Consider the following 22,225-nt stretch of genomic DNA (forward strand, 5'->3'; position numbering starts at 1 on the left):
CCCGCCTAGGCCCCCGCCCGGCCCCGAGGGGAGTCAGCGCCCCGCTCACCTCGCAGCCACACGGAGGAAGCCCGGGAGCTCCGGGCCGGCCCGTCCGGGTGCAGTGAGGAAAGAGAGAGGGTCGAGGACCCAGCGGCCAGCTGACGTCCGCAGCACTGTCCGGGTCCGACTACAGCTGCTCCCGTCCAGCACCGAGGGAACAACATGGCGACGGGGCGGGGCCGGGGAAAAGAGGGCGGGGCCTCGCCGGCGGGAACCCTGGGAAGGCGGGGCGGGGCCTCGTCGGGGGGCCCGGGGGCGGCGGGGCCTCGAGGTCTCCTTCGCCCAGCCCTCACCCGCTCCGTGCCTGTCAGTTCTAGCTAAATCCCGGGTTCTCCTCCGGTCGGCTCTTCCTCTGGTCCTACGGCTACGCTTCCGCGAGAGAGAGCACGAAATAATAGTTATCTTTAAAGGGTGACGTAAAGTGGAAATATACAGATCGCATAAGCACAATCACAGGATGCTGTGATTACGTTGAGAAATGAATATGCAAATAGACAAACGAGTAGATGAAAAATGAGAACAGCTGTGATACTGTGAAATAACAGGATTTTTGAGTAAATTTTTTAAATTTCCTTGCTCTTGTTAAAAATTTTACTGCCTCTGTCCTCTCTAAATAAAAAGCAGTAGTGGGAAAAGGGGGTACTGAGGAAACTCATCTTAATTCCTCACTTTAAACATGGAGTTGATCGCACGGGTCTTCCGATACAGGCTCCTGGAGACCAAAGAGGGATTTTTAGTCCCTCTAAATATATTTTGTAGCGCAGATTTAGTTTGTTTATTTTCCAAGAGAAGGATCTCACTTTTATTATTTCCTGGGCCCACAATCATTAACCTCTGGCTCTTTAGGGAGTCATTTTCAGGTAATGAATCTAATTTAAGACTTTTCATTCAGTACTAGAACGGTTCTATTTGAGAGAGTTTGTCACAAGTATCAATATAAAAGACAATTTTAGAATACTTGTGGAAGTGGGACATGTAATAAAGACTGAGTTCTAGTTTGAGCTTCAATGAATTTTTCTTTTATAGAAAAAAAAAATCTTAGGGACTTCCCTGGTGGTCCAGTGGGTAAGACTGGGCACTCCCAATGCAGGGGACCTGGGGTCCATCCCTGGTGGGGGGAACTAGATCCCACATGCATGCTGCAACTAAGAAGCCCACATGCTGCAACTAAGACCTGGTGCAGCCAAAATAAATTAATTAATTAAATTTAAAAAAAATCTTATCCATATAGGTTATTTCCCCAAGGAAACATGAGTAAAGGCTTATAAAATACAAACCTATTGACAATAGGGAGGAGGAAGAGATATTCATTACCTTATTTTAAAACACATAATTAAAACTACACAACAAAACAAACATATAAGAACATTAGAGTTAATTTTCCAAAAGAAAATAAAAATACGTAGTGTCAGATACATTGGACTAAACTGCAACAAGCATTCCATAGGGTCACTAAGGAAATGCTACCTGAAAATCATGTGTCATAATCATAGCCAAGGAGTGACGGGGTAAGGGTTTATCTCTGTAACCGGTAATACCAACCAGCTATTAACAGGTGCACTTACGAAATTATTGTATCTTGACTTAAAGTAAGCCTTGAGAAAGCTAAGATTTTTCGAAAAAGGGCCCTAAGAAGGTCCTACAAGTGATTCTTACGCTGTTCCAAAATGTGAGTGAGGCATATAAACATATCTGAGTGTAGCCATAGTCAGCACCTGAAGAAAGAATTGCAGAAAGCTACTTTTTCTGAAATAACTCTTACTTGGACACTAGCCAGCTGACTCTTAAGAATACTTGTATATTTTGGTCTCTTCCACCATCCACTTTTTCTTTTTTTTAAACTTACTTATTTATTTTGGGCTGCATTGGGTCTTCATTGCTGTGCGCGAGCTTTCTCTAATTGCTGTGAGCAGGGGCTACTCTTAGTTGCGGTACGTGGGCTTCTTATTGCGGTGGCTTCTCCTGTTGTGGAGCACGGGCTCTAGGCGCAGGCTTCAGTAGTTGAGGCTCATGGGCTCTAGAGCGCAGGCTCAGTAGTTGTGGTGCACGGGCTTAGTTGCTCCGCGGTATGTGGGATCTTCCCAGACCAGGGATCGAACTCATGTCCCCTACATCGGCAGGCGGATTCTTAGCCACTGCGCCACCAGGGAAGTCCCCACCATCCACTTCTTTACCTAATCGATTTGACAGTGCAAGAGTAGGGTGGGTGGAAAGATTTTTCCCTGAAGGGCAAGTTTGGGGCATTTTTGTTGTTGGACATGTGTGGCTGGCAAGCTGACACAACTTAGATAGATGGTCTCTATCACTCTTGCTCCATGAGCTTGTTTACTGACGAAAAACATTGAAGAACTGACGTATTTTGGCCCCCTTCATCTAATTAGGGTTTTCGCCTTTATATTCTGTAAACATCTAGTGCATCACTCAAGGAGGAAAAAGAGATCAAGGCTGCTGGGCATTAATGATTCCTTTCCTTAAATAACACCTACTTATTACTATGAGCACTGGGAGTTAATACTCCATTTCAAGCTGGAGTCTGAAAGAAATCACCTCTGGTGTCTCTGATGAAAAGCTACAAGTAAGTGGACCCCAGATTCAGGTATAATAAATATTGATTATAATTAAACTGACTGTGGACTTCTTACACTCCACGCTTCCACTGCAGGGGGTGCGGGTTTGATCCCTGGTCCCCTGGTCGGGGAACTGAGATCCCGCATGGCCCGTGGCGCGGCCAGAAAAAAAAGAAAGAAAATTAAATTGATTATACTTTTCACATACAGGGAAAAAACACAGGACTCAATGGTCGGCAATTTGACCATTAAATGACATATCTAAATAATCAGATATGTGACCTCTCAGGCATTGAGACTACAGCGGGTAGACAAGACACTGGAGGAATTCAGGGGTGTCCCCAGGCACCCTCCCTCATTTTTGCTTCTATCCACCAGCTGTGTTTATATCATATGACCTTACCTTGCTGAATAAATTGGATTCAGTCCCTTTCCTAAGAGAGCTCAGAAGAGTGGAGAAGACATTCAATAAGCAACTAAATAAATGTGCAGTTATAAATTGGATTAAGGGCCTTGAAGGAAGTAAACAAGGTGCGGCTGGTGGGAATACAGGGTGATGGGACCAGAGAAGGCATGAGTGAGGAGGTAACTCATGATGAGCAAGTAGCAGTGGGCAGGGCTGGTGCAGGATGAGGGCACAGCAGTTCACCAAGAACCTAGCATGTAGCTGCACTCAAATTCTAAATAAAGATGCAAACTATTACAAGATCTTCATCACTGATGGAAAAACTGAAATTATAATTTTTTCTCTATCCATAACTAAATCCAATGTGCTCTCTTAAAAGTAATAAGTACATGTTGAATAGCGCTGCTCTTTCTTTACCACACTCTAAATATAGCTTAACCTGGGCAATTACAGAGGGCAGAATGACACAGGCATTAACCTTCAGGAATGAAGTGGGGAATTTGATCCCTTTCCTGATGTCCTGGTGAATGTGAGTCATAAACTGAACTTCACCTTTAAAGGCAGTAGGAGGAAAATCCCAGGCACACCATGGTTACGATATGTAAATAGTATGTTTGTGTGTGTTTGTATGGGTGTTTGTGCACGTGAGTGTTTATTAAAAAAAAGAATGGAAAGGAAGTAGGAAACTCAAAACAGCTGAATTGTTAGGGGAGTAGAAATCTGGGTAATTTTTATTGAATTTTTGAATCCCATGTTACAATATGCTTTTGAGCAGTAAGTGGAAAATTTTTAATGAAGCAATTTTAAGCAACCTTTCGAAATACTTTCTATGACATCCAAATGTAATCTTTGCCTTAGGCTTCAATGGTAAGGGCCAGACAAAAATCCAGTTATCTTACCAACTCGTTCCTTCAGACAGAAGCCCTTCCGAATCCACAGAAACATATAAAAGTTTGAGCCGCTCCTAGAACTCAGGACAGTAATGCTGAAGTGTGCTCTTCCCACCTCCCCGTTGCCATACGTCTGAGTACCCAATGCCCATCAACAGCTTTCTTGACCTTTTCAGTGTAAAAGCTGAGACGACTATTGTGCTCACATAAGCAACTTCTTTCCTCTCACATCCTCCTGTCAGTGCCATCCACATAGGCATAAATAATCCATGCCGGTTCAGGCTGCTGGCCACAGCTGTAGCTAGGCTCAGCCTAAACTCAATCCCTGATTGGATTAAAGTGATAAATCCCTCACCCTGTCTGCCTAATGAAGGACTGTGGGAACTCTCAATGGTGAAAGATATTATCTAGACCATTTATGTTTCATTTATACACAATGCACAGCATGCAACAAAAAAATATTAGACATGCCAAGAAGCAGCAAAAAGTGACACATAGTCAAGAGAAAACAAAACAATAGAATTGAATATGTTATGACAATTTAAATGTATCTCAGGAATGCAAGGGTGGTTTAACATTAACAGTTTGAAAGAGGGAAAAAACATACAATCAAATCAATAGACGAAGAAAAAAATGCATTCAATAAAATTCAACAACCTTTCGTGACAATCTCAGCAAAGCAGGAATAAAAGGGAAGGTTCTTAACCTCATAAAGAATATCTACTGAAAACCTATACCAAAACATCATTCATTCTTAATAGTTAAACTCTGTAAGTATGCCCTTTAAAGCAGGGCAAAGATAAGTATGTCTCTTCAACATTGCACTGAAGGTCTTAGCACACAGAAATAAAAGAACAAGTATCATGATTGCAAAGGGAGAAACAAAACTGTATTAAGCACAGATGATATGCTTAGAAAATGCAAAGGACTCCATAGAAAACTTATCATTCAAAGAGTTTAACAACTTGTCTTGCTATAGACTGAAAGTGTGTATCCCCCCAAAATTCATAGGTTGAAATCCTAACCACCAATGTGATACTCCGGCCAATCAGATCCTCTCTTTGAAGATCTGGGTCTTGGGAAAGCAACACGGAGATGCTGGAACAGCTCAGAGTTCATTCTGCCATGGGTAGTGGTGGCCCCTGGTACCCAGTGACCACAGATAATGGCAGTGGTGATGATGCCAGTGGCAGGATCTAGTACCTATAGCAGTGACAGCATCTTAATTAAGCCATTCATGATCTGGATTCCTGTTTTCCTGCCCACTGTCCAAACTCAACACTCCAGCCTTGCCTCTAAGAGCTACCCAGCATCTCCCCAAGAAACTCCTTTTCTAAGTTAGAAGGAGTTGATGTCTTTATTTGCAACTATTGGGTTGGCCACAAAGTTCATTTGGGTTTTCCATAAGCTGTTAACACTCTCTTAACACTTTTGGATCAGCCAGCTTAAGCTAAGCCATGCAGTGGTAGAAAAAATGACCCCTCCTCAAATCTCCGTGGCTTACAAAAACAAGATTTATTCCTTACCTTAATGTCCATTATGGGTCAGCTGTGGTTCCGTTCCATGTCATCATCCCTCTGGACCCAAACTGATGAACCTGAGCTAGCGGAGCAGCCTCTGTCTGATATATCTCATTGACTGAAAGAAGAGAGATCAAAGTAATACCCCTGCTGGCTCTCAAAGCTTCCACGCAGAAGCAGTGTTCATCATTTCCACCCATGTCATTGGCTAAAAAGCATGTCACACACTGGGATGTACAATCCTTCCAAAGGGAGGGGCACTGCAAGTCACATGGCAAATCTGATCTGAGTGGTGTGGTGTTCTAGAACTGGCCCACTGGGAGGGTCACCAAATATTTGAACAGTAACACAATATAACACAACTCTTACAACTCAGGGCTTTGTTTTATTAATTTGATAAGTTTCAAATTGCATAACATCAATGAAATAAATTGATTTTGAATAAGTTCCTTTTCTGGAGACTGAGTTTGAAACATGAACAACAGTAACATTTGATCTAGTTTATTAAAGTTGGATGCGGGCTTCCAAAGTGTGGGGTGGAATATGCAGAACAGAAACACATATGAACTCATATTGAAATTCCGCTCTAAGTAAAAACCTATTTTACAAAGTTTCATTAAGCATCTACCATGCCCAGAGTTAGCCTCTGGGCTTTGAAGGATATAAATACAACTAAAAACTTGATGGACAATTCAAGGGAAAAAAACATGTCCACAAATAATATAAGGCAATGATAAAATAGAGATACAATAGAGAAAAATTCATAGGATTAGCTAAGTGTGAAATCCCCCACCCTAGAGATATAATGTAATTCAGCCTATGAAAATGTGAGGAAGGGACCACTTTACAACAAGGCATACAATTCAAATGCACAATAGTTTTACACCACAGGGTATGTGTGTTTAGATGGAGATGTGCAGGGGAGGAGAGATTGATCCAATATGTTGCTAAGAATTCCCAACTTTAGTCCTTACAACGGTTAGAGTGATGACATTTGATTGAACTCATCTTTGTCAACTAAATTAAGAAACTAGGGGAAAATATCCAAATTTCCTTTTTCTTAAAGAAAAAGAATTTTATGACCTTTACCTTAGAGATAAGAGGGGTTTTTTTTGTTTGTTTGTTTGTTTTGCTTTCAAAATGTCAAGTTTGGGCTGCTTAAAGGAGCTCCAGAGACGGGTGAGAGCCACGACTATCAGAGTGGACCCCAGAGACGGGCACGGGACGCTAAGGCTGCTGCTGCCGCCACCAACAAGCCTGTGTGCGAGCACAGGTCACTCTCCACACCTCCCTACCCGGAAGCCTGTGCAGCCCGCCACGGCCAGGGTCCCGTTGTATCCAGGGACAACTTCCCCGCAAGAACGCACAGCGTGCCTCAGGCTGCTGCAACGACATGCCGGCCTCTGCCGCCACAGGCTCGCCCCGCATCCGCACCCCTCCCTCCCCCCGGCCTGAGTGAGCCAGAGCCCCCGAATCAGCGGCTCCTTTAACCCCGTCCTGTCTGAGCGAAGAACAGACGCCCTCAGGTGACCTACACGCAGAGGCGGGGCCACATCCAAAGCTGAGCCCCTGGGAGTTGTGCGAACAAAGAAGAGACAGGGAAATCTCTCCCAGCAGCCTCAGGAGCAGCAGATTAAATCTCCACAATCAACTAGATGTACCTGCATCTGTGGAATACCTGAATAGACAACGAATCATCCCAAATTGAGGAGGTGGGCTTTGAGAACAAGATTTATTATTTTTTCCCCTTTTCCTCTTTTTGTGAGTGTGTATGTGTATGCTTCTGTGGGAGATTTTGTCTGCATAGCTTTGCTTTTACCATTTCTCCTAGGGTTCTGTCTGTCTGTTTTTTTTTAGTAGAAATAACTGAGGCAGAAGAATGGATAAGTGACCTGGGAGATAAAATAGTGGAAATAACTACTGCAGAGCAGAATAAAGAAAAAAGAATGAAAATAATTGAGGACACTCTCAGAGACCTCTGGGAAAACATTAAACACACCAACATTCGAATTATAGGGGTCCCAGAAGAAGAAGAGAAAAGCAAAGGGACTGAGAAAATATTTGAAGACATTATAGTTGAAAACTTCCCTAATATGGGAAAGGAAATAGTCAATCAAGTCCAGGAAGCACAGAGAGTCCCATACAGGATAAATCCAAGGAGAAACATGCCAAGACACACATTAATCAAACTATCAAAAATTAAATACAAAGAAAAAATATTAAAAGCAGCAAGGGAAAAACAACACACAAGGGAATCCCCATAAGGTTAACAGCTGATCTTTCAGCAGAAACTCTGCAAGCCAGAAGGGAGTGGCAGGACATATTGAAAGTGTTGAAGGAGAAAAACCTGCAACCAAGATTACTCTACCCAGCAAGGATCTCATTCAGATTTGACGGAGAAATTAAAACCTTTACAGACAAGCAAAAGCTAAGAGAATTCAGCACCACCAAACCAGCTTTACAACAAATGCTAAAGGAACTTCTCTAGGCAGGAAACACAAGAGAAAGAAAAGACCTACGATAACAAACCCAAAACAAATAAGAAAAATGGTAATAGGAACACACATATCGTTAATTACCTTAAATGTAAATGGACTAAATGCTCCCACCAAAAGACACAGACTGGCTGAATGGATACAAAAACAAGACCCATATATATGCTGTCTACACGAGATCCACTTCAGACCTAGGGACAAATACAGACTGAAAGTGAGGGAATGGAAAAAGATATTCCATGCAAATGGAAATCAAAAGAAAGCTGGAGTAGCAATTCTCATATCAGACAAAATAGACTTTAAAACAAAGACTATTACAAGAGACAAAGAAGGACACTACATAATGATCAAGGGATCAATCCAAGAAGAAGATATAACAATTGTAAATATTTATGCACCCAACATAGGAGCACCTTAATACATAAGGCAAATACTAACAGGCATAAAAGGTGAAATTGACAGTAACACAATCATAGTAGGGGACTTTAACACCCCACTTTCACCAATGGACAGATCATCCAATATGAAAATAAATAAGGAAACACAAGCTTTAAATGATACATTAAACAAGATGGACTTAATTGATATTTATAGGACATTCCATCCAAGAACAACAGAATACAGTTTCTTCTCAGGTGCTCATGGAACATTCTCCAGGATAGATCATATCTTGGGTCACAAATCAAGCCTTGGTAAATTTAAGAAAACTGAAATCGTATTAAGTATCTTTTCTGACCACAACGCTATGAGACTAGATATCAATTACAGGAAAAAAATCTGTAAAAAGTACAAACACATGGAGGATAAACAATACACTACTTAATAACCAAGAGATCACTGAAGAAATCAAAGAGGAAATTAAAAAAATACCTAGAAACAAATGCCAACGAAAACACGACGACCCAAAACCTACAGGATGCAGCAAAAGCAGTTATAAGACAGAAGTTAATAGCAATACAATCCTACCTTAAGAAACAAGAAACATCTCAAATAAACAACCTAACCTTACACCTAAAGCAATTAGAGAAAGAAGAACAAAAAAAACCCCAAAGTTACCAGAAGGAAAGAAATCATAAAAATCAAATCAGAAATAAATGAAGGAAACGATAGCAAAGATCAATAAAACTAAAAGCTGGTTCTTTGAGAAGATAAACAAAACTGATAAACCATTAGCCAGACTCATCAAGAAAAAAAGGAGGAATACTCAACTCAGTAGAATTAGAAATGAAAAAGGAGAAGTAACAACTGACACTGCAGAAACAAAGGATCATGAGAGATTACTATAAGCAACTCTATGCCAATAAAATGGACAAACTGGAAGAAATGGACAAATTCTTAGAAATGCACAACCTTCCGAGACTGAACCAGGAAGAAAGAGAAAATATGAACAGACCAATCACAAACACTGACATTGAAACTGTGATTAAAAATCTTCCAACAAACAAAAGCCCAGGACCAGATGGCTTCACAGGCGAATTCTATCAAACACTTAGAGAAGAGCTAACACCTATCCTTCTCAAATTCTTCCAAAATATAGCAGAGGGAGGAACACTCCCAAACTCCTTCTACGAGGCCACCATCCCCCTGATACCACAACCAGACAAAGATGTCACAAAGAAAGAAAACTACAGGCCAATTTCACTGATGAACATAGATGCAAAAATCCTCAACAAAATACTAGCAAACAGAATCCAACAGCACATTAAAAGGATCATACACCATGATCATACGATCAAGTGGGGTTTATCCCAGGAATGCAAGGATTCTTCCATATATGCAAATCAATCAATGTGATACACCATATTAACAAATTGAAGGAGAAAAACCATATGATCATCTCAGTAGATGTAGAGAAAGCTTTCAAAAAAATTCAACACCCATTTATGATAAAAACCCTCCAGAAAGTAGGCATAGAGGGAACTTTCCTCAATATAATAAAGGCCATATATGACAAACCCACAGCCAATGTCATCCTCAATGGTGAAAAACTGAAACCATTTCAACTAAGATCAGGAACAAGACAAGGTTGTCCCCTCTCACCACTATTTTCAACATAGTTTTGGAAGTTCTAGCCACAGCAATCAGAGAAAAAAAAGAAATAAAAGGAATCCAAATCAGAAAAGAAGAAGTAAAACTGCCACTGTCTGCAGATGATATGATACTATACATAGAGAATCCTAAAGATGCTACCAGAAAACTACTAGAGCTAATCAATGAATTTGGTAAGGTAGCAGGATACAAAATTAATGTACAGAAATCTCTTGCATACACTAATGATGAAAAATCTGAAAGTGAAATTAAGAAAACACTCCCATTTACCACTGCAACAAAAAGAATAAAATATCTAGAAATAAACCTACCTAAGGAGACAAAAGACCTGTATGCAGAAAATCATAAGACACTGATGAAAGAAATTAAAGATGATACAAACAGATGGAGAGATACCATGTTCTTGGATTGGAAGAATCAACATTGTGGAAATGACTCTACTACCCAAAGCAATCTACAGATTTAATGCAATCCCTATCAAACTACCACTGGCATTTTTCACAGAACTAGAACAAAAAATTTCAGCATTTTTATGGAAACACAAAAGACCCCGAATAGCCAAAGCAATCTTGAGAAAGAAAAATGGAGCTGGAGGAATCAGGCTTCCTGACTTCAGACTGTACTACAAAGCTACAGTAATCCAGACAGTATGGTACTGGCACAAAAACAGAAATATAGATCAATGGAACAGAATAGAAAGCCTAGAGATAAACCCACGCACATATGGTCACCTTATCTTTGATAAAGGAGGCAAGAATATACAGTGGAGGAAAGACAGCCTCTTCAATAAGTGGTGCTGGGAAAACTGGACAGCTACATGTAAAAGAATGAAATTAGAACACTCCCTAATACCATACACAAAAATAAACTCAAAATGGATTAAAGACCTAAATGTAAGGCCAGATACTTTCAAACTCTTAGAGGAAAACATAGGCAGAACACTCTATGACATAAATCACAGCAAGTTCCTTTTTGACCCACCTCCTAGAGGAATGGAAATAAAAACACAAATAAACAAATGGGACCTAAGGAAACTTCAAAACTTTTGCACAGCAAAGGAAACCATAAACAAGACGAAAAGACAACCCTCAACATGGGAGAACATATTTGCAAATGAAGCAACTGACAAAGGATTAATCTCCAAACTTTACAAGCAGCTCATGCAGCTGAATATCAAAAAAAAAAAAAACCAAACAATTTTTAACCCTATTTTGGATTGAGTTAATCCAAAAATGGGCAGAAGACCTAAATAGACATTTCTCCAAAGAAGATATACAGATTGCCAACAAACACATGAAGGAATGGTCAACAATCAAAAGTACAATGAGGGGCTTCCCTGGTGGCGCAGTGGTTGAGAGTCCGCCTGCCGATGCAGGGAACACGGGTTCGTGCCCCGGTCCGGGAGGATCCCACATGCCGCGGAGCGTCTGGGCCCGTGAGCCATGACCACTGAGCCTGTGCGTCCGGAGCCTGTGCTCCGCAACGGGAGAGGCTACAACAGTGAGAGGCCCGTGTACCGCAAAAAAAAAAAAATAAATAAATAAAATAAAAGTACAATGAGATATCATCTCACACCGGTCAGAATGGCCATCATCAAAAAATCTACGAACAATAAATGCTAGAGCGGGTGTGGAGAAGAGGGAACCCTCTTGCACTGTTGGTGGGAATGTAAATTGATACAGCCACTATGGAGAACAGTATGGAGGTTCCTTAAAAAACTAAAAACAGAACTACCATACGACCTAGAAATCCCACTACTGGGCATATACCCTGAGAAAATCGTAATTCAAAAAGAGTTATGTATTTACAATAGCCAGGACATGGAAGCAACCTAAGTGTCCATCAACAGATGAATGGATAAAGAAGATGTGGCACATATATACAATGGAATATTACTCAGCCATAAAAAGAAACGAAATTGAGTTATTTGTAGTGAGGTGGATGGACCTAGAGTCTGTCATACAGAGTGAAGTCAGTCAGAAAGAGAAAAACAAATACTGTATGCTAACACATATATATGGAATCTAAAAAACAAACAAAAAAATGGTCAGGAAGAACCTAGGGGCAAGATGGGAATAAAGACGCAGACCTACTAGAGAATGGACTTGAGGATACGGGAAGGGGGAAGGGTAATCTGTGACAAAGTGAGAGAGTGGCATGGACATATATACACTACCAAATGTAAAACAGCTAGTGGGAAGCAGCCACATAGCACAGGGAGATCAGCTTGGCGTTTTGTGACCACATAGAGGGGTGGGATAGGGAGGGTGGGAGGGAGGGAGACGCAAGAGGGAAGAGATATGGGGTTATATGTATATGTATAACTGATTCACTTTGTTATAAAGCAGAAACTAACACACCATTGTAAAGCAATTATACTCCAATAAAGATGTTAAAAAAATATCAAGTTTGGCATGTGGTTAACCAAAAACAACTATTGACACAAAAGCTTGAAGAAGTATAATTGTGACAGTGTAAATGCTAAATCATTTATGTAAATTCAGTTAAAGCTGCATTTTAAATAAAGGTCAGTACAGTTCCTTTGGTTAGTAAATTAGTTTACTACTTGAGTTTTCAAAAAACCACTCATGTGAAAGAAGCCAGACACAACAGACCACATATTACATGATTCCATTTATAGGAAATGCCCAGGAAAGGCAAATCCATAGAGACGGAGTGTAGATGATTAGTTGCCTGGGGCTGGAGGGAGGGGGAATGAGGAGGGACTGCTAATGGGTACAGGGTTCCTTTTGGGGGTGATGAAAATGTTCTGAAATTAGATAATGGTGATGGTTGTACAACTTTGTGAAAACACTAAAACCACTGAATTGTAACAAAAAATAAACACACATAAGGTTAAAATAAACTCTTAAGTTGCAAATAGGGTATTTATATATGATTTGGGGATGATTATTTTCAAAGAGCCACTTTTAAAATTACTGACATACAGCCAAGTACAGTCTGTAATGCATAGATAATTAAGTTAAAACAACAGGGAAGGGCTTCCCTGGTGGCGCAGTGGTTGAGAGCCCGCCTGCCGATGCAGGGGACACAGGTTCGTGCGCCGGTCCGGGAAGATCCCACATACCGCGGAGCGGCTAGGCCTGTGAGCCATGGCCGCTGAGCCTGCGCGTCCGGAGCCTGTGCTCCGCAACGGGAGAGGCCACAACAGTGAGGCCCGCGTACTGCAAAAACAAAGCAAAACAAAAACAACAAGGAAATCACCAAGGAACTCTTTAAACTCTATTCCTTATCAAATATTTGTAGGGTCTTCAAGCAAGTAAAACAGTGAACAAACAGAATTTTGTTTTTGATCTCCTTTTCCTTATTTATTTCTGGTGACAATGCTATTGAACATGAAAATGGAAAATGCTAAATAAAGGGAAAGTTTATAAGACAACTGGACAATTGTCTGTACGCTAGTTTGAGCACGTAGCCTAATACTTGATGGTATATCTGATGCCCACTCAAAGACACTACATGGGGAAGAAAAGCTCAAAAATATTCCGGGAAGAAAAATGTTGTCTTTTCCAATTCTCCATTCACTCCACTCTGAAACTGTTTTGCCTACTGTAAACTACAATCACACCCTGTAAACTTGTTTTTAATCCTTTGTTTAAATGTACGTATGTATTGATAGGTTATATTCCTGGCTCTTCTGGTTTTCTTAAGCACATAACTTCAACAAATATTTGTTGGGGGCTTTCTATGTGCCAGAAACTGTCATAGGGGCTGGGGATAAGCTGTGAACCAAAAAGGCAAAAATCCCTGACCCCCATGGAGTGTACAATTTAGTTGGGGGGGAGGGGGGAAGCAGACAATAAACCATATAAATAAGCAAGGCATTGTATTTAAATGGTGAATAACCTCTATGGAAAAAAAAATCAGAAAGGGTGCTAGGAAACGTAATAAACAGCCAGGGAAACTTCACTGCCCAAGATGATATTTGACCTAGGGCTTGAGAAAGGTTGGTTAAGTTGTTGGGAATTTGGGGTAAGAGCATTCCACGCAGAAGCAACAGCTCACGCAAAGGTCCTGTGGCAGGCATGTGCCTGGCACAGTCAAGGACTAGCAAGGAGGCCAGTGTGACTGAGTGCAGGATGTAGCAAGGAGGGAAGTGGTAGTTGAGTTGGCAAAGTTAGGAAAAAGTCGAGGAAAGGTAGCAGAGGGGCCAGATAGGTAAGGCTCTAAAGACTTTGCCTTTCTCTTGGAGACAGGAACCAACAGAGAATTTTGAGTGGAAGGGTGACATGATTTGATGTGCATATTTCCCAGGATCACTCTGGCTGTTGTATTGGAAATACACCTAGGGGACAAGAGTGGAAGTCAGGCAACCACTTAGCAAGGTACTGTGGTCATCCAAGTGGGGGATGATGCTGGCTGAGATGCGGGATGGTAGCAGAGAACATAATGTGGTCAGATTCTGGATATTTTTAACAGCTTTAATGAAGTATAACTTACATACAATAAAATTCACTCATTTTAAGTGCATAGTTCAATGATTGTTAGAGAGTTTGTGCAGCCATCATCACAATCCAATTGCAGAACATTTTCATCGCCCCGGTTGGATCCCTTGTGCCCACTGGCAGTCAATTCCCAGTCCCACTCCCAGCCCCCAGCCACTACTCATCTATTTTCTATCTCTATGGATTTGCCTATTCTGGACATTTCATATAAATGGACTCAGAGAAAGTGTGGTCTTTCGTGACTAGCTTCTTTCACTTAGGAAATGTTTTGAAAGTGCATGCTTGCTACAGCATGTATCAGTACTTCATTCCTTTGTATTACTGAACAGTATTTCTTTGAATGGGTAGACCGTATTTTGTTTATCCATTCACCAGTTGATGGACATTTGGGTTGTTTCCACTTTTTTGACTATTACGAACTATACTGCTGTGAACATTTACATACAAGTCTTTGTGTGGATGTATGTTTTCATTTCTCTTGGATATATACCAAGGTGTGGAATTGCTGGGTTGTGTAGTAAATTTTTGTGTAACTTCTTAAGAAACTGCCGAGCTATTTTCCAAAGTGGCTGCACCATTTTACATCCCCACCAGCACTGTACAAGGGTTCCAATTTCTCCACATCCTCACCAACACTTGTTATTTTCTGACTTTTTTTTATTATAGCCATCCTAGTGGGTATGAAGTGGTATCTCGTGCTGGTTTTGATTTGCATTTCCCTGATGACTAATGATGTTGGGCATCTTTTCCTGTGCTTATTGGCCATTCCTGTATCTTATTTCATCTTCTTTGGTGAAGTGTCTATTCAAATCTTTTGCCCATTTTTAAGTTGGGCTTCTGTATATGTATTTGGAATACAGCCAATAGGATTTGTTGATTGCTTGGAAGTTCGATGTGAGAAAAAGAAAGGTATCAAGCATGCATGCCTCCAAGGTTTTTAGCTCAAGTTATGTAAGTATGGAGTTGCCATTAAGTAGACAAGCAGTATTGGAGAGAAGATCAGAAGGTTGATTTTAAACATGTTAAGGGTGAGATGCTTATTAGACATCCAAGTAGACTTTTCAAGTAGGCTGTTAGACTTATGGGCCTGGAATTCAGAGGAGAGATGCTAGCCTGAAGATAAGGAAGGGAAGTCATCAGCATAAATGTTACAGAAAGCCATGGAACTAGATAAGTCAACAAAGGAATGGGTATAGATATCTAAGGTGTCCAAAGACTAAATTCTGGACACTCCAAAATTAAGAGGTCAGGAAAATAACAAGGAAGCAGCAAATAATATTGAGATGGAGTGGCCAGTTAGAGGGAAAACCAGAGAAAGCACAACCTACTGCAAGCCACATGGAAAAAGGCGTTCTCAAGAAGGAACCCAGTGTGTCAACTGCTGCTGATAGGTTTCAGGGCTGAGAATTGTCGCTTGGATTTAGCAACGTGGAGAGTGGAGGTGGCTGGTAACCGAGACAAGTGGAAAGTCCAGTGCTGGCTAGGAACTCGGGCATTTCATCCAAAGATATAAGCAGGAAGGCAGAGTTCATAGGCCCAGTTCCTGAGGATGAGTCAGCATTTCACCAGCAGTAACATGCACTAGAATCACTGAGAGCTTTGTGAAGAGATAGACTTGGATTCAATAGGTCCGGGATGGGGCCCCCGTTTCTGTATTTGCTCCCAGGTGATGCTGACGCTGCTGATGCCAGGGCCACACTATGAGTAGCAAGGGTCTAGGGCTGATTTTATCTGCTGTTTCTTTTCTGAGTGCAGATCTAACCAGAGACATAAATGGCAACTGCTCTGGGTTGATTCTACATGATTTGCTATGTTCCAGGGGCTTGATGTCGTTGATAGTGTAGCTCGAACCTGTGGCTTGAGAAACAGGGAAGAAAAAGAAGGGGCAATGATTGTGGATGGAAGCTTTAGCCCTGTTTGTTGTGTGACTGAAAGAGGGAGGGGCTTCTACGCAGAAATGCAGAGGCCAGGGCCCAGCACACTGCCTGGATAGAGGCCACTGCCTGCTGGATGGCTGTCAGTATGAACTGGCAGGGCGCCTCCCAGAAGGCCTCTCTGAGGAAGCCTGCCAGTATTTCTCGATAATATGTATGCGTAATTGGGATACTATAGGTTTAGAAAGACTCACTGAGATAAATATCCAGCAGAGATCCTGTCTCCAATTCCCTCCCTCAGTCCATTTGATTTTTTTGTAATAGCTTTATTGAGATATAATTCACAGACCACAGAACTAAAATAGGGTATAATTAAAATATAATTAAAATAGGGTATAATTCAACGGTGTTTAGCATATTGGCAGAGTTGGGCAACCATCACCACATTCAATTTTTGAACATTTTCATCACCCCCCCGAAAGAAATCCCCAAGCCCTTGAGCCACCATCTCATGTAAAAATGATATCAAAATCCACTAAGATGTTTGGAAACTTTCTGCTCAGCCATTGTTGAGATTTCACAAAGCTGGGGGGTAAAAGTCCATCTGTTGCATGAAAAAACTCTGCAGAGATGGAAGTCCTCAGTCTGAGCAGACACTAAAGACCAGACCAGATGGCCTAGTAGACACAGAGACGCCAACATACAGTCCACTGAAACCTGGGAGTTCTTTCCCCTCGGACATGGGTGAAGGTCTACTTCAGTTGACTCAGGCCTTCCCGGGCACCCTTGGAAATGTCTGAATTTTTTGTTTCCACCCACAAAGGTGAAATTTGCCTATTATGATCCCATTTTGATTATTTAAAAGCAACCGCTGGGAGCTCTCTCTGTTTATATACATTTTGAAACTGAATATATTCCAAAAATAAGAAGTTTTTGAATGGGCCAGGTTTTCATTTGCTTATTAATCAGATCTGTAACTTTTCCATGGCTGTTTTAGATTTTTTTAAATGTATGTCATCACATGAAAAAGACTAACGACTACTTAGAACCTACTCCTATTTGTACCTTGTTTATATTTTTAAAAGAAAGCAAGAATATATCCAAAAAATTTATTTTAATTCTATTTTTTTCACTGTCCAGCATGGATGTCTGTGATAATTTAACAAAGGATGCAAAACAGCCTGCCTCTTTTGTCAAAATTGATTATCTGTATCATATAGTTTCCCTAGGTCATAAATAAAGACAGTGAAAATGTAAAGGCCACTATATTTTATAGGGAATGGCATTTGAAACTACATTTATATACTTACAGTCTTCAAATTCAAAAAAACATATGCATGTCACTTTAAAACTACATGTTTCCATATGTTTAAGTATTTTAAAAATCACTTACTTTTCAGAACATCAGATAAATCACATGGGTGCCACTAGAAGTTTCGGGAAGGTTCCCCTGTGCCAGGAGAGCTGGCAACCACTGCCAAGCATTCCTGGCTGATCTCTCCACAGAGGGAAGCGTGCATAGCACTGCGCTGAGTGTAGTCTGCAAACCACACACTCCTGTCATTGGAAAAACAAACCACAATTGAAAAACAGTTGTACCTTGCATGGAATTAACAGGAAGCCTGCATGTTTCTGGAAGCAAACTGATATGCAAAAATAAAATTAAAAAACCCCACCTGTTCATCATGAATAGTCCTGGCTTTCTCTCCATGTACCCTTGGGCAAGTAACTTAATGTCTCTCAGCCTCAGTTTTCTCATCTCTAAAGTGCTGGCTGGGTAGTTGTGAAGCTTAACTGAGATGCTGTATATAAAGTGCCAGGAATCTAGCAAGTCCAGTGATGGAACATTGTCGTCTCGGCTTTCTCTGCCTGGCTTACCTCATCTCAAGATTTACCCTTAGGGTCACAGCCTTTGTAAAGCCTTCCCTGATCCTCCTGGGTCCCCTGCACCTCTGCCTCTACAGTCTGTCTCTCTTATAGTTCTTGAACTGTAAAGTGATTGTGGCTATGTCACCTGCATTTTGGGGGCCTGAGGCCTGGGATGGCATCTAGCTCATCTCTTGGCCCCCAGCACTTGGCAGAGTGTAAAGCAACGTGCAATCATTATGGCATAGCATTTCTGGTAATGCTTAGTAACGTCTATGGAAACCTAATTTTAAAAAATAATATAAATGGGATTATATGAAGTTATCATCAGTTCTCCCTTCAGACTGTAGGCTCTTCTGAAAGCAAGAAGGCACCTTTTATTTATTTATTTAAATTTACTTATTTAATTTATATTTATTTTTGGCTGCGTTGGGTCTTCGCTGCTGCACGCGGGCTTTCTCTAGTTGCGGCCAGTGGGGGCTACTGTTCGTTGCAGTGCATCGGCTTCTCATTGCGGTGGCTTCTCTTCTTGCGGAGCACGGGCTCTAGGCGCACGGGCTTCAGTAGTTGTGGCACGCAGGCTCAGTAGTTGTGGCTCACGGGCTCTAGAGCGCAGGTTCAGTAGTTGTGGTGCACGGGCTTAGTTGCTCCGCAGCATGTGGGATCTTCCCAAACCAGGGCTCGAACCCGTGTCCCCTGCACTGGCAGGCGGATTCTTAACCACTACGCCACCAGGCAAGCCCCAAGAAGGCACCTTTTATAATCTAGGTATTTACAGTAAATACCTCTGAGGGATGTAAGAATATTTTAGTAAAATACTTTGCATTTACTCGGAAGCTATAAATAATAAAGCAAATCTGACCTAAAAGATGAAGGCCCAACCCTTGCAAAGGCAATGGAGCCCTGCCAGCTGCAGGCTTCCTGACTGGTGTTTAGAAATGGTAATAGGGAATGAAAGGAACCTCTCATCACAGGAAGTGCTCAGAGAAGAGACAGAGCTGCAACTGTATCCAATTTGTAGTCTAAAAAAAAGTAACATGGACAAAAGGAGAGTGATGTGTGAAATCCCATGAAGAGAGCCCTTCTACATTCAGGTATAACAATTGATGTTTATGCCCTGTGCAGGTATCACCCATAACCATGGCAACCAGGATCCAGGCTCTACTGTGCTGAATTTCTGTGCTGTTTGTTTTTTATTATAGGCCATGGGTTGGGAATTCAGGGTTGGTTGTGTTTTATGAAACAACCATTTGCAAAACTGCCAATGTAGGGAAGGAAAAAAATCTTTTTTCTCCGAACCGTCTAGGTTCTTGGTTGGGGCTCTGTAACAAAAGACAGATTAACAAGAAGAAAGCACACTTGGCTGGGAAAACTGGACAGCTACATGCAAATGAATGAAATTAGAACATTCCCTAACACCGTACACAAAAATAAACTCAAAATGGACTAAGGACCTAAATGTAACGCTGGACACTCTTCGACATAAACCACAGCAAGATCTTTCTCAATCCACCTCCTAGAGTAATGAAAATAAAAACAAAAATAAGCAAATGGGACCTAATGAAACTTAAAAGCTTTTGTACAGCAAAGGAAACCATAAACAAAATGAAAAGACAACCCTTAGAATGGGAGAAAATATTTGCAAATGAAGCAACCGACAAGGGATTGATCTCCAAGATATACAAACAGCTCATGCAGCTCAATATCAAAAAAAAAAAAATCAAAAAATGGGCGGAAGATCTAAATAGACATTTCTCCAAAGAAGACATACAGATGGCCAAAACGCACACGAAAAGATGCTCAACATCACTAATTATCAGAGAAATGCAAATCAAAACTACTATGAGGTATCACCTCACACTGGTCAGAATGGCCATCATCAAAAAATCTACAAACAATAAATGCTGGAGAGGGTGTAGAGCAAAGGGAACCCTCTTGCACTGTTGGTGGGAATGTAAATTGGTGCAGCCACTATGGACAACAGTATGGAGCTTCCTTAAAAAACTAAAAATAGAGTTGCCCTATGATCCTGCAATCCCACTCCTAGGTACATATCCAGAGAAAACCATAATTCAAAAAGATACACGCACCCCAATGTTCATTGCAGCACTATTTACAATAGCCAGGACACGGAAGCAACCTAAATGTCCATCAACAGAGGAATGGATGAAGAAGATATGGTACATATATACAGTGGAATATCACTCAGCCATAAAAAAGAACGAAATAATGTCATTTGCAGCAACATGGATGGACCTAGAGATTGTCATCCTGAGTGAAGTAAGTCAGACAGAGAAAGATAAATATCATATGATATCGCTTATAGGTGGAAACTAAAAAAACGGGTATAGGGACTTCCCTGGTGGTCCAGCAGTTAAGACTCCACGCTCCCAATGCAGGGCGCCTGGATTCGATCCCTGGTCAGGGAACTAGATCCTGCATGCCGCAACTAAGAGCCTGCATGCTGCAACTAAAGATCCACATGCCACGACGAAGATCCTGCACGCAGCAACGAAGATCCCACGTGCCGCACCTAAGTCCCAGTGCAGCCAAATATATTTATTTAATTAATTAAATTAATTAATTTTTTTAAAAAAGGTACAGGGCTTCCCTGGTGGTGCAGTGGTTGAGGGTCCGCCTGCCGATGTGGGGGACGCAGGTTCGTGCCCCGGTCCGGGAAGATCCCACATGCCGTGGAGCGGCTGGGCCTGTGGGCCATGGCCGCTGAGCCTGCGTGTCCGGAGCCTATGCTCCGCAGCGGGAGAGGCCACAACAGTGAGAGGCCCACGTACCGCAAAAAAAATAAAAATAAAAATAAAAAAGGTACAAATGAACTTATCTACAAAACAGAAATAGAGTTACAGATGTAGAAAACAAACTTCCAGTTACCAGGGGGTTGGCAGGGGGAGGGATAAATTGGGATTGACACATACACACTACTATATATAAAATAGATAACTGATAAGGACCTACTGTATAGCACAGGAACTCTACTCAATACTCTGTAATGGCCTATGTGGGAAAAGAATCTAAAAAAGAGTAGATATATGTATATGTATAACTGATTCACTTTGCTGTACACCTGAAACTAACACAACACTGTAAATCAAATATACTCCAATAAAAATTTTTTTAAAAAAGAAGAAAGCACACATTTATGTAATGTAAATTTTATCTGACCTGGGGGCCTTTATAAGGAAATGAACCCCCAAAGAAACAGCTACACCTGGGTGTTTCTATACTCGGTTTGATGAAGAGTGGAAAGTTGTGGGAAAATGTGAAGGGACAAAGAGTATGAGCTAAGGGTGGTCAACTGGGGGAAACCCAGAAAGACCCGTTCACTGCGATTCCCTCCAGCATCCCTCCATCTGCAGAGATAAGGATGCTCCTTTCCTCGGTATGGAGAGGGCACCTCTCACTTGAGGGTCTTATGACCTCCCTCAGGGGAAGGTCAGAGAGGACTTCCTGCACCTATAGTTTCTCAAATTCCTTCAGCTTAAAATATTCACTATGCCAAAGTGCCAGATTTGGGGGTAGTGTGTCCTCAACCCCATCACCAAGGACTTTCTCAACTATACGGATGCAGGGAGACCAGTCTTTGTGTACTCTTGTTTGAAACCAGTTAAATGACATTTGGACCATTGCTACAGCCACCTAACTGGTGTCCCTGCATCTGTCCTTGCTTCCCTCCTCATCTAACTTAACACAACAGCCAGAAGGATGCTTCTTAAAGGTCATTCAAGTCTTATCACTACCAACCCCTTGGCTTCCATGGCTTCCTATCAGGCTTGGAAAAATCCCAAAGTCCTTATCATGACCTACAAGGGCCCTCACGAACCCGATGGCTGTTGGACTTCACCTCTCATCCTTCTTCCCCTTGCCACTGTGCTTCAGCTCTGGTGGACTCTTGCTGTGCTGCCTCTGTGTCAGGCACCCTCCCATCCTGGGGTCTATGTACTTGCTGTTCTTGTAAAAATGATTTTAAATGAAATGAAAGATCCTTTACCTCATGAGCACTTAAAAAACAACAACAACAACAAAAACGCTTTC

The 22,225-nt window shown here is 41.5% G+C and overlaps 1 protein-coding gene across 12 annotated transcripts in view; it reads right to left on the reverse strand.

Annotated features, from left to right (window-relative positions):
• Positions 1–22,225, reverse strand: part of RAB9A (RAB9A, member RAS oncogene family) — a 53,274-nt gene that overhangs the window by 21,022 nt on the left and 10,027 nt on the right. For 8 of the 12 annotated variants that reach the window (XM_067724136.1, XM_067724134.1, XM_067724133.1 and 5 more), the window contains exon 1: positions 50–238. The gene's annotated coding sequence lies outside the window, so the exon portion shown is untranslated. Of the gene's footprint in view, positions 1–49; positions 264–5,431; positions 5,544–17,702; positions 17,867–22,225 lie in introns of those variants that run through there. The other 4 variants (XM_067724137.1, XM_067724130.1, XM_067724131.1 and 1 more) reach the window with 3 other exon arrangements.

The sequence above is a fragment of the Pseudorca crassidens genome, chromosome X (genome assembly GCF_039906515.1).
Source record: "Pseudorca crassidens isolate mPseCra1 chromosome X, mPseCra1.hap1, whole genome shotgun sequence".
Taxonomy (NCBI): domain Eukaryota; kingdom Metazoa; phylum Chordata; class Mammalia; order Artiodactyla; family Delphinidae; genus Pseudorca; species Pseudorca crassidens.